We start from the raw sequence: 16,923 nt of genomic DNA, 5'->3' as shown, positions 1-16,923 counted from the left end.
TACTGCCAACAGGAAGCCTTACTGATAACAGAAACAATTAGCACATATTTTGCATATTCTATGTATTGTATACTATACTCTTACAACAAAGCAAGCTAGAGAAAAGAAAGCATTATTAAGAAAATCATAAGGAAGAGGAGATACACTTATGGTCCTGTACGTATTTATTGGGAAAAAGTCCACATATAAGTGGGCCCATGCATCCAAGCCTGTGGTGTGCAGAGATCAACAGTGTGTATATGTGTAACACACACACACACACACACAAAGAGAAGAAGGAGGGAAGGGACAAAAGGGGGAGGGAGGTCTTGTCACTGGTCACAAACCCTGTAATGTTTTCTCCCCCTGCCAGCCCCTAAACCCCGTGACGGGTGACCACTTCCTACCCTAGCGTTAACACTCAGTAAAGAAAGGGGGAAAGGGCAGGGAACAAGCCTGCTAGAGGCTTCTGTTGAGATGTTTTTATCCTCCTTATTTGGAATGTCTTGCCACCCACAACACATATTCAAGACCTCTTTCTTTTGAAAATATTAATTAATGTTTAGTATCTGCTATTTTGGAAGTCAGAGGAGTGCTGCGCAGTGTAGAAAAAATTTCAATACTGTTTAAAAGAAGTATAATATGGTGTTTTAACGAGTTAAAATTATCCCAAGTGCTCAAAATACACTCAGGTGATGGATTTATTCACTGATGATGCCAGATATAAGCAATCACACTGCAGGAAAAAAGCTGAGGTTCATCTCATTGTGATATCTGTACTAAGTAACACAAGCAGTGACTGAAACACTTTGTCCTGCCCACCAAGGACCAATTTTCTGGGCAATACTTCAAAACTTAGCAGAAGTGCATTGGACTTTAGTTTTGTTACCTAATGTGGAGTCTGGATCCAGAGAACACGGCCATGGTGTGGAGCTGGGAATAGCCGGGAATTCCCGGAGCAGCGGAAACCGCTGGTGGTTGTACATCTCCCTGTGGGAAGCCTCTAAAACACACTTCCACTGTAAGCCGCTGTGGAAGTACTTTGCCTTGATCCAGCCCCCCAGATGGACCATTTAAGAGCTTTCTGGCTTTTATTGTATTTTGTCCTGCCAAGTACTATGACAGAAATTGCCAGGGAAGGGCTGAGCTAACTGCCAGACTGCCCCTCAGAATGTTGAGGTCCCAGATGTCTTCTGGCTCATGGAAGCAGCTGCTGTGGAACTAGCATTACCCATGACTCTGTAGGTCATGCTGTGTTGACTGCTAACCGTCCTCCTGGTCTCTACGCCATGGATTCGCAACCTTGGCTGCATATTGGAATCGCTTGCAGGTTTAAAACACGCTGATGCCTGGGCCTCTCCCTAGGGGTTTGGATTTAACAAGTCTGGGATGCATCATGCACATCGGCACTTTTACAAACTCCCCTTGTGATTCTGCTGTGCAGTAGTTTGAGGATTACTGTTGTAGATGGTGTAGAACACCGTCCACTAGAAATACAGTACAAACCACAAATGTAAGGCACGGGGGTAATTAGAATTTTTCCAGGAGTTGCATTGAAAAAGCAAAAAGAAACAGGTGGTACTAATTTTAAGATTTTATTTATTCATTTTTAGAGGGAGGAGAAGAGAGGGAGAAAGACAGGGAGACAAACATCAATGTGTGGTTGCCTCTCCCACACTCCCTATGGGGACCTGACCTGCAATCCAGGCTTGTGCCCTGACTGGGAATCAAGCCAGCAACACTTTGGTTTGCAGGCTAGCACTCAATCCACTGAGCCACACCAGCCAGGGCTAATTTTAATAATATATTTTATATAACCTAATATATCAAAAATGTTATGTCAATAGGTAATCAACATAAAAAAATTAATGAGATGCTTTGCATTTTTTGGTAGTAAGATTTCAAAATCTAGCATGTGTGGTACACGGACAGCACATCTCAGTTCAGACAAGTCACATTTTAAGTGCTCAATGGCCACATGTGACTAGTGGTTACCACACTGGACATCACAGCTCTACGCGACTGGGGGAAGGGAGTGGAAGAATGACGGTGGCACCTGAAGAATGACTTCCCAGAAGATATCCACGTGCTAACGCCTGGAACCTGCGAATGTTACCTGACGTGGCAATGAGGGGTTTTGCAGACGTGGTTATGTGAAGGCTCATGAGACAGAACAATCATCCTATCTTATCCCAGGGAGCACTAAACGACGTCACATCGATTCTTATAGGAGAGAGGCACAGGGAGGTTTCACGGACAGAGGAGAAGGCACTGGTACCACAGAGGCAGGGACTGGCGTGGTGAGGCCACGAGTAAAGGAATGCTGGCAGCCACTAGCAACTGGAAGAGTCGAGGAACAGACTGTCCTTTGAACGTTTGGAGGAAACACGGCCCTTCCAACACCTTGATTTTAGTCCCGTATGTATGACCCATGTCAGATTTCTGGCCTCCTGTGAGATAATACATTTCTGTTGTTTTAAACCACTCAATCTGTGGCCACAATGGGAAACTAATACAGCACCATTCATAACAAAGCACTTCTTTTTTATCTGTATTGTTGTAGTTATCATAGTCTTTCTTTTATTATAGCTAGTTGGATACCTATTGGTTCTTTTTCTTTCTGGAGGGCAGGGAGCTGTCTTATTCACCCATGAACCCTCTACCCCACCTGGCAAGTGTTGCGGGAGCGCAGCAAAGGTCGTGAGGGTGCGTCTGAGGCTCAGCACTCTGGGGTGCCCAGATTCTGGTGTGAACTCAGGAAAAGCGTGAAAGCCACCTCCTGCAGGGATGGTTAAATGGGAAAGCGACAGATCACAAACATCCCAGAAGTCTACTACTGTCTTGCCTGCCTGCCCTGGTCACTTGAAGTGTCTTTGAGAAGCTGTAACCCCAGGAGTTAAGGAAGAAAAGAGAAGTGCTAAAAGCAGGAACCGCCTAACAAGCCTGAACTGCCAGGCACACTCCAAGGGCACGGGCCCTGCGCCCGCGCAGACCCGCCCCCACAGCAGCTGGGAGCGTTCAGTCCCTCCGCGAGGCTGTCTGACGCAGACATGGTTAAGAGTCTCACAAGTGAAAATGCCTCTTCACACATTTGTTCATTAAGATTGCTTTTTGCCTAACACAAAAATCAGCTGCCCCGAGGGTGTGCCAGTTTGACTAGGAAGACTTCTCTGCAGCAGACAAACAATCTGGCAGCATTAATATCCCCTGGGATTTGGGGCTATAATAAGCCACCATATAATTGAAAATGATAAGTGACAGAGCAAAAGTTGAGGTGCGCTCATTGTCTCTCAGAATGGCCCCTTCCAAAGTACCATGGTCACATGTGACTGGACAAGGACTGCCATGGACGAGGTGTGAAATCTTCCTGAACTATGGGACAGGCATTCTCAGCCACTGCGCAGACAAGGAGTCCGAGGCTTAGGCAAGAGTCACACGGTGAACGCGGCTGTCATCCTGATGGTCACCTTCACCAGAAGAAACAGGCGGAGTGCGGGGCTTCTGCGGATGGCTCTCAGCCCCCACCGTCCAGGCAGCCTTTCAGGAGTAGCATAGGAGGCTTCAATAACGTACTCAGTGAGACCCCAGCTTTTGGCTTTAGCAACAGAGCAAACAGGCTCCGAAGGTGGCAGAAAGAGAGTCTTTTGCCTTTGCCACCTGGAAAAGAATCTCTTGTTTCCGATTAATTTGCAGGGAAGGGAGCTATAAATTGTTTCTTTGGTTTTTCTGGTAGCATCTACAGAAGTTGCTAGAGAATGCTCTCTCCCCAGGGAGAGTCACATGCGACACTCTCAGCCTCAGCACCACTGTGCTGCAGGGTAGTCCCCACCCCTCCATGTCACAGGCTCAGTGCCACTGCCCCCCCCCCAATCAGGTCATCTAAAGGACCAACTGCTTCACTGGGAGTCCATCACCATGTTTTTTTTCTTTCCTAACACTCATCATTTGCAATTATTTCTATTTTGTTTACTTTCCACTTTCAGCTGGGAAAGGTAAGAAGGGAGGAACTGTGTTTGTGTTATGTCTCACCCGTAGTAGGTACTCAGTCACTCTTTTAGTGCCTGGAAAAATGGAGGGTGTTTCCTATTTGCTCATCAGCAGAGCAAGCCCCTAGCCACTCCATGCTTTATAACAACACACCCCTCCCCCAGGTATGCTGATCCAATTGGCTTGGGGTGAGGCCCCTGGAAATGTGTATTTGAAGGCCGCTTCTTGGCTGATTCTGATGTAATCAGTCAGTAGAACAGCATACAGGGTCTCTGTGCCGCCTGCCTGCCCCACTCGATTTTTATTTGTTCTCTTTGCAGAGAGAGTCATGGCAACAACCTAAGTTATGCATTGATTTCTGGGTCTTTGGAAAACCTGAGAGTGTCGTATGAATCCTATTTGCCTCGCCGTAAGGGGCTGTGAATAAGATTCTGGGGCTACCGCTACCTTTGATACACTGTGAGATGACATTCCTCAGCAAGAAGGAGGAGAGACAAAGACCACCACAGTCTCTGGAGAAATATTCAGCATAGCTGAGGAATTCCACTTTTGGGGACACTCATTCCAAGTTCCTTGGAACCTGAAAGTGACATCTTTTGGGGACTTGGAGAAGAACCAGCTAGGCCACTTAAAGTTGGCCAAGTAAACTCAAAGCAGGTTTGAGTGACAGAAGACCAATCTTACGTACACTTGCAGCAATAGATGGAGAATGAGACTGGAAATGGTAGCGATAAGGAGTACAAGCCACTCGCACAGTGGTGGCATGAAGAGAAAGAGCAGGAAAGAAACTGAGGTCCTGAGAGATTAACTTTGCTCTGGGCGTTTACTATTCATAGTGTGATTTGTGGACCAGCAGCCTTAGCCTCACCAAAGGCCTCATTGGAAATCGAGGGTCTCTGTCCCCACTCCAGAACTACTGAATGGGAATCCACCTTTTGACAAGATCTCCAGGTGATTAATAAGAACATCCAAGTTTGAAAAGCGCTGACCTAAACCAATGGCAAATAGAAGTTTGATGAACTAGAGGAAATTCCTTAAAATTTAGGAATTCCTCAGTTTGCAGGAAATTCTACTGTGGACTTCGTCAAGCCTCAGTCATATCGAGGGAGCGTGTGACTAGGTAAACAGCGCTCAACCACTCCTTTATTCCTGAACGTCTGGTCTCCTTAAGGAGGATGAAAGGTCACTGGAGCCCAGGAGTCTTCACTCTCCTTCCTGTTCCTCACAGGGTGAAGCCTTGAGACCTAGAATTGGATTTGGGGTAAGCAACAATGTCAGGTAAAGAAAATTCTGAAGGGTTAACCGATGACCTGCTTCTACGGTTTTCTCCTAAACATTCTTGGCCTAGAACTTCAACTAACCCTCTTGGGAGGATGTGTGAATATCACAAAACTTTAAGAAATGGTTGAGGAATCTGTTAGGAATAATCACCCATATAATACAGCCTTCCTCCGAGGTGGTCTTTCCAGAGCTGGGGCTGAGGATGATGCTGTTGCTGCAAGCTGCATTAAATGCCCCAGAGGAAAGGTTATGTAAAAGTAAAGGCAGCAGCTAAAAACAAAACTACAACAAAACCTCGGTTCTTTGGTTCATTGGCTTTCATCTTCTCCCCAGGGCACAAAGAACTCTCAAGTGCATCCTAGTATCACTGCTCTTCCTTCACTACCCCACGGTGAATGAGCAGCAACAGTAGTTCGTGTTTTGAGGACACTGTGTCAGGCAAATAGTAGCTCACAGTTACCCTCTCCTGCAGTGACCTGTGTTATATGATGGTGCCGCAGCAGGTGCAGTCCGAGTACAGTGCCAGAAAACCCTGAACAAGATAGTCCTGAGTCGAGAGTGTGTGCGCACGCGCACTTGTGTACGTGCGGATTCTTACCTTTACAGCGCTGAGAAGAGACTTTGGACAGTGAGAGCAGAGAACTGAATTAAAACATATAATTACAACCTCAATAAACATGGTCATTTTCTCAGGGGGAAAAAAGAAATCTGCACCAGCCAGGCTCTCCGGTGTCTGTTCTTTAGGGAAATCATGCTCTTGATTATACTATTCTACTTTTTCTAAGAAATGAAATGCTTAGAAAGAAGATACTCATGTACTAAGTGTTCTGTCAGGCCTGCAAGGATGGCTGGAAAGAGCTCAGGAGCCCAGACAGAAACCCAGCTGGAGAACAAGCCTGACCTCTAGCCACCGCCCAGCCACAGGGCTACCCAAGTGTCCCTCTGCGGCTCTGTTTCTGTGCCTTTGTAATAAGAATGACAAGCAGCAGTCATATCTCTTTGTGAAACTGAGTAAACAAAGTAAAACAGTGAAGGAAACATGTTTTAAAAAGCACCCATTGCCCCACCAAAACACAAAGTGTGAGTATTTTTTCTGGATATCACTCATTGCTATTTTACTGTATCTCTCTCTGACCAGTAAAGGTATTCTCAAGTACATCAGGAATTTAACAGAGAAACTAACACCCTTAATAGTTCCCATCCCTCTGGAGTTGCAAAATCACCAGGACTGTGATTCATGCTGAGGCAGGAGCTGTAAACAACCACCAAACTCTAAGCTACATGGGAGTGGAGGGGGACTTACGAGGGGGGACCCAAATAAACCTGGAATTTATGTATAAAAAATTGTGTATTTATTCTTACATGTTTAAACTTCAGTCACCTTCAAAGTACTCTCCATTTCATGCAATGCACCTATCAAGACATATTTTCAACTGCTCAAAACTGCTTGTGAACACGTTGATTTTGATGCCTTTTAGTGCTTCTGCTGTTTTTTGTTTCACCTCTCCACATGGGCAATACATTTCCCTTTGAGGAATTTTTTCATCCAGGGAAACAAAAAAAATTGCTCAGGGTGATATCAGGTGACTGGGGGGGAGGGATATGGAGCATGGGAGTCATGCCATTTTTGGTCAAAAACTGCTAAACAATCAGTGAGGTGTGGGCAGGAGTGCTCATAAATCACCCATCATGAAAAGGGCAAATGCATTGAAAGAGTTTCCAAAAAAATTCATTGCAGCCAAACGCAGCTTCTCACAGCAACGCCGGCAGGTACACTGATACAGATGGGTCCCTAGGACACTCCCCTAGTGGGGGAACCTGTATGTGCTACAAGAGGCCCACCCTCCAGAAGATAATCCCAGTTTTCTTGGTTCGCCCCTTATAAATGTTCAAATTACACATATCAGCCCCTTTCCTACATCTTCACACCCAACTCTACATCCACTGCCAGAGCCTTGGTTATTCCAGAGGGAAACATTGTGTGAATGAGCAGAAGGCACCTCTTCCATGGGTGGTGTCTCAAGTAGTGTATTACTGTATCTCTTTAGAAGGAATTAGCTCACATTGTTAGGGAGGCTGAGCAGTCCCAACATCTGTCTACAAGCTAGAGATCCAGGAGAACCAATGGTATAGCTCCAGTCAGAGTCCCTGGGCTGAGAACCAGGAGAGTTGGTGGTGTAAGTTCCAGTCCAACTCTGACGGCAGGAGAAGACTAACGTCCCAGCTGGAAGCCAATCAGGCCGAGAGCAAATTCTCCCTTACTTGGTTTTCTTGTTTATTCAGGTCTTCATCTGATTAGATGAAGCGCACCCACATTTGGGAGGGCAATCTGCTTTACTCACTCTACTGATTCAAATGTTAACTTCATCCAGAAAGTCCCTCACAGAATAACGTGTGGCCAAATATCTGGGCAACCCCTGGCCCAGTCAAGTGGACACATAAAATTAACCATCAAAAGTAGTTGCATGGTAGCCCAGCAGCTGCATTCCGGCCCCTGTCTGCCCCTCAGCTGGGCACCCCAGCGTAGAACACGGTAGACACAAGCACACACAGGGGCCCTACTCAACACGTTAACACTGATCTGAGAAATGGCCTCTTCTCGTCTCTGGAATCAAGGGCCTTGGAGACTTGTGGTTGGCTCCCTCAACTTCATTGTCGATTCTGGACTGATCAAGGCTTTGCGCTCCGGTATGACTCCAATACAGAGCATTTCAGTTTATTCAAATGAAACCTCCTCCTAACGTTTTACCTGGGGCCACCCAGAGAAGCCCCTGAGTTGTGTGACTTGCAGAGGTCAAGGAAGCAACGCCGAGCCCTTCGTTTCAGTGGGAGAAGCACAGCTTTCCCTGAGCTGGCATGGCAGGTTCGTGCAGCACGTTCAACTTCCCCTCCCTGATGAATAAGAGAACAGAGGAAATCAAAAACAGGAGGCCAGGAAGAAGTTAAAAAAACAAAATGAGCCCTGGCCGGTGTGGATCAGTGGATTGAGCACCAGCCTGCGAACCAAAGGGTCACTGGTTTGATTCCCAGTCAAGACACATGCCTGGGTTGCAGGCCAGGTCCCCAGTGGGGGTGCTCGAGAGGCAACCACACAATGACGTTTCTCTCTCATTCTCCTTCCCTTCTGCTCTCTAAAATAAATAAATAAATAAAATATTTTTTAAAATGAGTCCACAAAGTAAGGAATCATGTAAATGAACAGGGAGATAAACAGGAATAACAACTGACAAAGCATTCAGTGAGTTCTAAGTCTCAAAAATAACACTTGTACAGAACTGGAGCATACGGAATGAATCACTGTTTACCAGCCATGGACAGGGTGCTGTCAAGTTCAACACATGTGCGACAATTAGGAGTGGAATATGTGGCACCTGGTGTAAGGCTGACATTAGTCACTTCAAAATGAAGACGGGTGGCATCTAAGATTCCCCCATATAAAGTTCATGCACACGATATATAAATGTTTCATAAAGCAAAAGCTTGAAATAAACAGAAGTTCCAAGTGAGATAAAAAAAAAAGGTTTAGATGTTATTGGTTAAGAAATATAAACAATGCAACCAGGGAAAGCTGGGGAATATAGTTCTTGCTATGGTAACAGATTTAGAAACCAAACATAACTTTGATGTGAAAACGCAATATTTTATGCTGCAGGAATAAATATAAATTGTCTTGCCTTAAAATTACTTTTGGTGTTCATCCCTGAGATCTGAATCCCAGACTCAAGGAGGCAGAGGCTTTGAGAATGGTGGTTTTAGATGATTTTTCACACAAACACTATGAAAGTCTGACATTTTCACTACCCAAGGGGGAGTGCTCACATGGAAATGTATTTGCTGCTGGATCAACAGCTAGTTTTAGAGAAACTCAGCTTAATCGGAGTAATTGGGAAACCCAATTCCAGACCAGCCTGCCCAACAAAAGTCATGGAACAGGCTCCCCAATGCTCTTACTCTTTCAGTCTCTTCTTAGAGAACCTGGACCTCCACGTCCCAGGTAAAGAGTGTCATCATCTCTGTCCTTCTCACCAGGCCAGTCTCCTGGCCAATGCGCCCTGGTGACATCTCCCTTTATCAGCACTTGCATGTCCCATGGGCATCTCGAACCAAACCCATCCAAACCTGAATTCCTGACAGCCTCCCAGACTTGCTCCTCCTGCAGTCTTCCCCATCTTGACAAACAGCAACTCCACTCTCCCAGTTACGCAGGTCAAAAACCATGGAGTCATCCTGGTTTTTCTCTCATACTCTGATCCATAATTCTATTGGCTCTGCCTTCAAAGTACACCAGGAATTTGACTGCCTCATACAACTTCTACTGTTGTCACCCTAATTCAGGCCCCCACCATCCCCTGCCTGGATCATGGCTGTCGCCTCCTGATGGCACATCCTGCCTCTTCCCTTTGCTTCCCTTGGTCTATTCTCAATGTTGTTTAAATATAAGTAAGATCACGTCACTCCAGTATGATAACTCTCCAATGTCCCCCATGTCACTCCAAGTGAAAGCCAAAGTCCTTACAATGACCTTAAGACCTTACACAATTTTTTCTCCCCCACCTCCAGACATTGGTGTGGCCTTATCTCTATCACTTCCTCATTTCACCCACCCTCACTTTGTCCTGCTTCCTTTAACACACCAAACTCAGTCCCACCTTAGGGCCTTTGTACTTGCTGCTCTGTCTCTTGAGAATACACCTGTCCTAGGTGCCTGAATTCCCTCACTTTCTTCAGGCTTTTGGCTCCCAACTGAAACATCTCATAAGGGCTTCCTGGTCATGTTGCTGAACATGTAATCCCCTCTCCAACACTCCCAAACTCCCTCCCAGTGTGGACTGGCAGGAGTGGGAGGGGCATCTCTCTCCAAACAGTTCCAAGACTATCTAATGCTTTGCCATCACATAGCTGCACAACCTGGAACACATGACCTGGTTGCCAGGGAAGGGAAAAGAGAGCTTGGAGGTGGCACACTGGCCTTACATACCTGGACATATAAATGGCACATGTCAATTTCATGCATATTTCATTAGCTTCAGCTTGTCAGTTTTACCTAACTGGAAAATGACTAGGGAGAGTAGGATTCTTTTCTTTCATGCTGTATTGTCTTTAACTAAGCACAAAGGCTCTTCCCATTATGTCACCTAGAGCTCATTTCACTGTTTGGCTGCCAGTCTCCTGTCTCTCTATTCAGCAATGGGGAGGCAGATACCCTTTCCATGGGGAAGGCAAATCCATGGTTCCCTGCCTTGGCCAATAACAAACATATTGGAGAGCTGGGTGACAAAGCTGTTGCCGTGGGCAACTTTCACATGAACTATGTCAAAAGAACCAGAGTCTTTCTCTGTTGGTGACCCCAGGTTAGCACCTCCGAACACCTTACACAGGTTACCAGTGTCAAACTTGATGAAAGCAGCAATTTAGCCAGCCCCCAAATCAGCCTGAATGGTGGTCTTCACCTTGACGACAGGATCAGGGTAGTGGATGGTGCAAGCATCATGGGTTACCAGATGAGAGATTCCTCTGGTGCTCACCAAGATCTTCCTCATTTTGCACAATTTGTACTTGGCCTCCTCAGGTGTGATATGACGAACAGCAAAGCGACCGTTGGTGTCATAGATCTGACTGAAATTCTCTCTGGTCTTGTCAATGCTGATGACATCCATAAAACCAGCGGGGCAGGTTACCTCCGTTGGGACCTTGCCATCAATCTTAATAAACCGCTGCCTGCAGATCTGCTTTACTTCATCTCCTGTTAGGGAGTACTGAAGCCTTCCAGCTCGTGGGGGCCGTGGATGGCCGAGGAGCAAACACACTGGTCATTTTATCCAGCAGCCAATGCTTTGGAGCTGCTCCCCGCTTCAGATGCTTCTTGGTACCACAAGCCAGTGTGGCGCTAGGCACAGAGAGAGGACAGCGTCTTTCCATTGCTCCAAAGGTTTGTAGGCTGTGGTGCACTGACCTGGATACTCTGCCCCAGAAGTGTATTTTGTAAATACTCACAAAGGACAAAAAGACATGTGGAAATTCTGTATCTGGAATTACAAGTTTGTTTGTTTGCTTGATTGTTCACTTCGAAATCCCTCATTGCTTAGGCACTAGGGATCCTTGTCTCCCTATTCTATTGCTGTAAGGTTAATCTCTGATTCCTTTTCATTGGGCCATTCAACATATTTTCTGAGTGGCTCACAGATGTCAGACATTGTGAATGAAACTCAAGATACAAGGCACAAGGTAGTGTTGTATTCCTGGCTACAATACCACATGGCAGGATGGGAGAAGCACACCACAGTACCTACACCCACGCCCCTACCCAAGGTCAGTGGTGTGATGCACATGCCCCACCGGATGTATATGCAGGGTGCAAAGACAGTCTTACCTCCCCCAGGACTACCGGAGCTCTAAGCAGGTGCTACTAATTTGAACATTCCTGAAGTTCTTGCAACCCTCTCAGAAACATATAGACTCATTACAGACATATGTAAACACATAACTAATCATAATCTCCTTTATTCAAATAGTAACACATAAATGTTCACTTGATCATGCCATGAATTGAGCACAAACATTTTCCTCCTTGTCTGGACCTCAGCTGTACACTGTGGAATTTTTGCGGTAATTAGAGGCAAAAATCTAAACTGTAAGGATAGAGCTTAATTTTTTTAATATAGTGTTTAGTAGTAAAAAATGTAAGATAATGCAAGATTTGTGAATAAAACTCATGTAAGTTAAAAACAAAAATTCATAACCACACAACACTACATGTTCTTCAAGGAAGCATGCACGTATAACATCCATTAAACACGCTAGAAAGGCTGTCTGCGGAAGAAAAGGGAAAAGGAGTGGGCACCCAGCTACAAGGAGAGGAGATAATAGGATAAAACAGGAGAGCTCCCTGGCGCAACAGTGCTAATGTGCCACCACTGAAGCAGTATTATTAAGTTACCAAAGATCAAATTTACATACTAATTTTTTTCCCTTTCTGAAGAGGCACTCAGAAAACATTTGTTGAATGGGTTAACAAAAAGGCTTCAATCTAAAAGTAGTCTTTAGAGCAATGAGAGAGACTGACAAGGCTTCCTTCTACACTTCTGTGTTCTGATCGAAGCCCAGAGTTAAGTCTATAAGTGAGTACCTACACTGTATCATATTTTTTGTCAACCAAATTCAAAAGCATAAAAAATGATAATATTCTGTATTGCCAAAGATATGGAGCAAGGGGCTCTTTCAAATTATTGATAGGAACATAAAATGAGACATCTTTCCAAAAAGCAATACTTACTGAGATCCATAAAAATATTCAGAGCCTTTAACCTAAGACTCATTTTTAACCTAATATTCACTTTTAGAAATTTATCATAACAAAAATAATTTATGTATAACCATATTTATATAATATGATGTTTCAGGCAATTTTACTTGAAATAACAGAAAACTGCAAATAATATTTAACAATAGCAGATTGATTAAATTATGATATATCTATATGACAGTTATATTTAATTAATGTTTAATGATGTAAGAAAATGTTTATAATACATTATTAAACAAATATAGCAATCTAAAATATGTTAGTAATTCCAATTTTAAAAACAAGAAGGATGTACATTAAAATGTTAATAGTAGTTATCTATGTTAATATATAAGTTCAGTGAATATTTATTGAGTGGTAGAATTATGTATAATTTTTATTTTCTTTTTTCTAATCTATAATGGGTATGTACTGTAGTTGGAAAAATACTGTAATAACAAATCATTAGTAGCTATATTAGATTATAATTTCACCTACTATACTATATTATGTCTCAAAAGCATGAAAAGGAGATTATTTACATGCTAATTTCTTCAAATGATATGCTTCCTTATTTACCGAACTCTCAGATATTTTTCTCATTTTAGTCATCACTCCGCTGTACTTCACTGTCACCTTGAGCGACTGCGTCCTTCCCATGTTAATAATAATCAAAGAGAAAGTCATTTTGAGATAGAAATGTGAATAAACAAAATTCCCCCTATAATTTCTAGACCTGAACCAATAACTCACCAAACATTTTATGAAGGTTCCATCTGTGATTAAAATCAAGAGAATCCATCGTATCACCCACGCAGGTGTCCTGCGTTCAGTCACGTCAGGACAAGTGAGAATCACGTCAGGCCAGGTGACCCATCTGAAGCTAAGAGTTACAGTAAAACTCAGGTCAGCTGTACTTTCACAGTAAGGAATAAATGTCCTTTAAATGTCTTTTACTCTGAAATATAAATCCCTAGAGGGGTAGTAAGATAAGCAAGAGCTGGATGGTGTTGAACTCAAAACACTGATGCAGTTTCTATTCTATGGGTAATAATAGCTACTTCTAGTATCTTATTACTTCAGTAATCAAATCTTCTTGGAAGAAAAATAAAAAACTTCACACAAAAACACCACAACAGAAACAAGCCTGGATCCAGATTTAATTTCACTGATAGAAAGTGTTACCTTAAGAAATTACATTTTAAAAATTTCCATGTAATGGATATAGTCATAAAAACCAATATGATATTTTTGGTCTATTAAGCGCACACCAATGTGAAAATAAGGCATGTTGGTCAGGAGAGGAGCGGAGGCATATTCCAAGGCAAAGAGTTTGCAGTTTACCTCACTTGGAAGGCAGCACTTTTTGATGGTTAGTTATTGTTTTAAGGTGTCACTAAGATTTAGAAAAGCACATAAATTTTTGTTAAATATGTGTTTGCAACCCCACCTACCACCTGTTACTTTGAACTATCTTGGCTTTTTGATATAATTTTTAAAACTGAATTATGTAAAAAATGAATTGTGTAATTACTTGAGTTACAGTGAACAATCTGTAAGATCAAATGTCTTTAACACTAATAAATGCAGCTAATGTAAAAAATAATTAATTACGAAATTGATTTTGAGCCCTGGTTGGTGTGGCTCAGTGGTTTGAGCACTGGCCTGTAAACCAAAAGGTCACCAGTTTGATTCCCAGTCAGGGCACATGCCTGGGTTGTGGGCCGGGTCCCTGGCTGGGGGCATGCGAGAGGCAACCAGTTGATACATCTCTCACGAACATTTTTCTCCCTCTCTTTCTCCCCCCACCCCCTCTCTCTAAAAATAAATAAACAAAATCTTTTTTAAAAAATTGATTTTGATATTCTTTTTAAAATGATAAATCTGTCTAGAACTATAACTCCCATGATATGCCCTCCTCCAAAAAGAAAACATGAACCAACACTTTATACCACATATTGCTATGTATGGGCTGAATGCAACCTTCCGAAATTTGTATGTTGAAGCCCTAACCACCAATGTGGCTGTATTTGGAGATGGGGCCTCCAAGGAAGTAATAAAGGTTGAAAGAGGTTATAAGGCTGAGACCCTAATTCCATCAGGCCCTATCATTCTCTCTCTTCGCTCATCAACAACACAAAAAAAACAATCAGACGCACAAAAAAAGCAGTTGTCTATACACCAGAAAAAGAGCCTTCACAAGAACTGAACTGGCCAGAACCTTGATCTTGAACTTCTAGCCTCCAGTGTAAGAAGATGAATCTCTGTTGTTTAAGCCACCCAGTCTATGATATTTTGTTATGGCAGCACAAGCAGGCTAATACATCATTATTTCATATAATTTATATATTCGGTATACATTTTGTACCAAACAAATTTGATTAAGGTATTGATTGATTGGATTTTTGCTAAATAGAAACTCCTTCTACTATTAGGCTTTGAATTCATTGTGTATGAACATGTGGCCCCCATGCTGCTGTTCTCCGTTCCTTAAATAAATGGTGTACATTGTTAACGGATTACAGCATTCTCTCCTACTGGGTCGAGACCAGACTTCATAATCCTTTTCAGCAATCCAAGATGCCACCAGCAATTAACAGAGGTAGACATTTAAGTTGAAATCTATTCATCATTCATACATTACATTACAAGCTCACCCAGTGCTTGGATACTATTTTCTTTTTAAAAGCCTATAACCTTTCCCATGATAGAAGATCTACATATTCACTGAATTCAATAAACTTCATTCTGAGTATAAACCTTCCATAAAGTAAGTTCCCTACACAAAAGCTTTGAGTCTTGAGTCAGGATAAACTTGTCCTGACGCTACACTAATGCACGGGGAAGACAGCATCTCTATACTTTTAACATTGACTGAATTTTCATCGAGTATGAGTAATGAATCATAATGATCAAAATAATAATTCAATACAATGGTGCAAATTCACAGTAATGAATGGTGTATTATGCATCACTCCGTATGAAGGACAGAAAGGAGTGTAGAAACTCAGCCCTTTGTCTTGAGGAACTCCCCATCTACTTGAGATATGGGACTCTTACACATGATAATTCACTCACACGAGGAACAGAATGTGACAAGTGCCCCTGCCAAGTAAATGGTTTTGACAATAGGAGTAGAAGTGTTCAGAGAAAGGAGGGGAAGATTTTTCTTTAAAGCTAAAAGAAAATGTGATAGGTGAAGCAATTCCCACAGAGTCCAGTTACTCTTCCTCTATTTGCTCACGACAAGCTCCCTGTGGGCCTGGGGTTGGTTGATCAGACCAGCTGTTCAGGATAGTTGCGTGTTCCCAAAGAGCTGCATGCTCTCTGCAGGATGCTGCCTCATCATATGCAAAGCGGGTAGAGGAGAATGATTTTCCAAATCCCTGAGCGCCCTGGAAGACGTACCATGACTCCCTTTGGTGACTCAGTGGCCCTGGTCAAAGTCTGGCCTTCCTGATTCAAGACGCTTTAAACCCCAACAGCAATTCCCAGCAACAGGAAAGATGTGAGGCTCCGCAACTACCTGTAAGGCCAAAATTCTAAAAACTAGCAAATCGATGGGCTTCCAACCCGCAGACAGGCACCTTTTGGGTTATACCTAACTTAACACATTACGTCAAGAGAGCAGAATTTAAACTTTTAACTAAAGAAAAGAATTTGGCCTTCCTGGACTAATGGTAGAGAATCATGATCCTTAAAATTACTAAGACAATGGTCTATCACCCATCACGTGAAAATCAATAAGCAAATCAGCAGGACATTTAGCTGATACAGACATTTACTAGCATTTGATTACAGAGAGTTTCTAAATCATTCTGAGAGTCTACCAGAAGTTTTTTAAGTCGAAACTAGATGAGGAAAATGAAGTATCAAGCTCCCCTTGCAGGAAGACTCAAGCTAGGCTCTAACTCATACCAAGTGGCAGTCTAGATTTGCTGGAGTACTTCAATATAGTAGACATTAAGAACTGTATCCCACAATACTTTTCCCTGGCAGTCATCCAGTTATTTTATAGAATGAAATAAAAGAAAAGAAATTACCCAGGCTCCATGCTGGGTGCCATGAAGAGGCATCATCCATTTTCCTCTAAATTAGAAAAAAAATACAGTCTTATTTTCAAGATGTAGAACCACACCCTCCCAACTTCATTCATTTTCCCAGGACATCTGGCTCTCAGGATAGGAGGCAACCGGAGTCTGCTTGATGAAGCCACATCTTTTTAAGAATGAGGGTTCAAATGACTTCACTTTTGAGAAGGGCTGGGAATTGGTAGAACTTTTCGGGCTTAAATAGGAGAAATGTTAATATTACCAGGTTAATCACTTTCTCCAGGTGTAAACAAACCACTAAAACAGCCAGAAATATCGCAAAAGGGAAAGACCACTCCTCTT

General features: G+C 43.1%; 1 pseudogene; it reads right to left on the bottom strand.

Annotated features, from left to right (window-relative positions):
- Positions 1-9,089: 9,089 nt before the first annotated feature.
- LOC112298078 (small ribosomal subunit protein eS4, X isoform-like) lies at positions 9,090-11,166 on the bottom strand (annotated as a pseudogene).
- Positions 11,167-16,923: the final 5,757 nt, after the last annotated feature.

This window comes from Desmodus rotundus, chromosome 5, assembly GCF_022682495.2.
Source record: "Desmodus rotundus isolate HL8 chromosome 5, HLdesRot8A.1, whole genome shotgun sequence".
Taxonomy (NCBI): Eukaryota; Metazoa; Chordata; class Mammalia; order Chiroptera; family Phyllostomidae; genus Desmodus; species Desmodus rotundus.
This window is presented reverse-complemented; position numbering and strand designations above follow the sequence as displayed.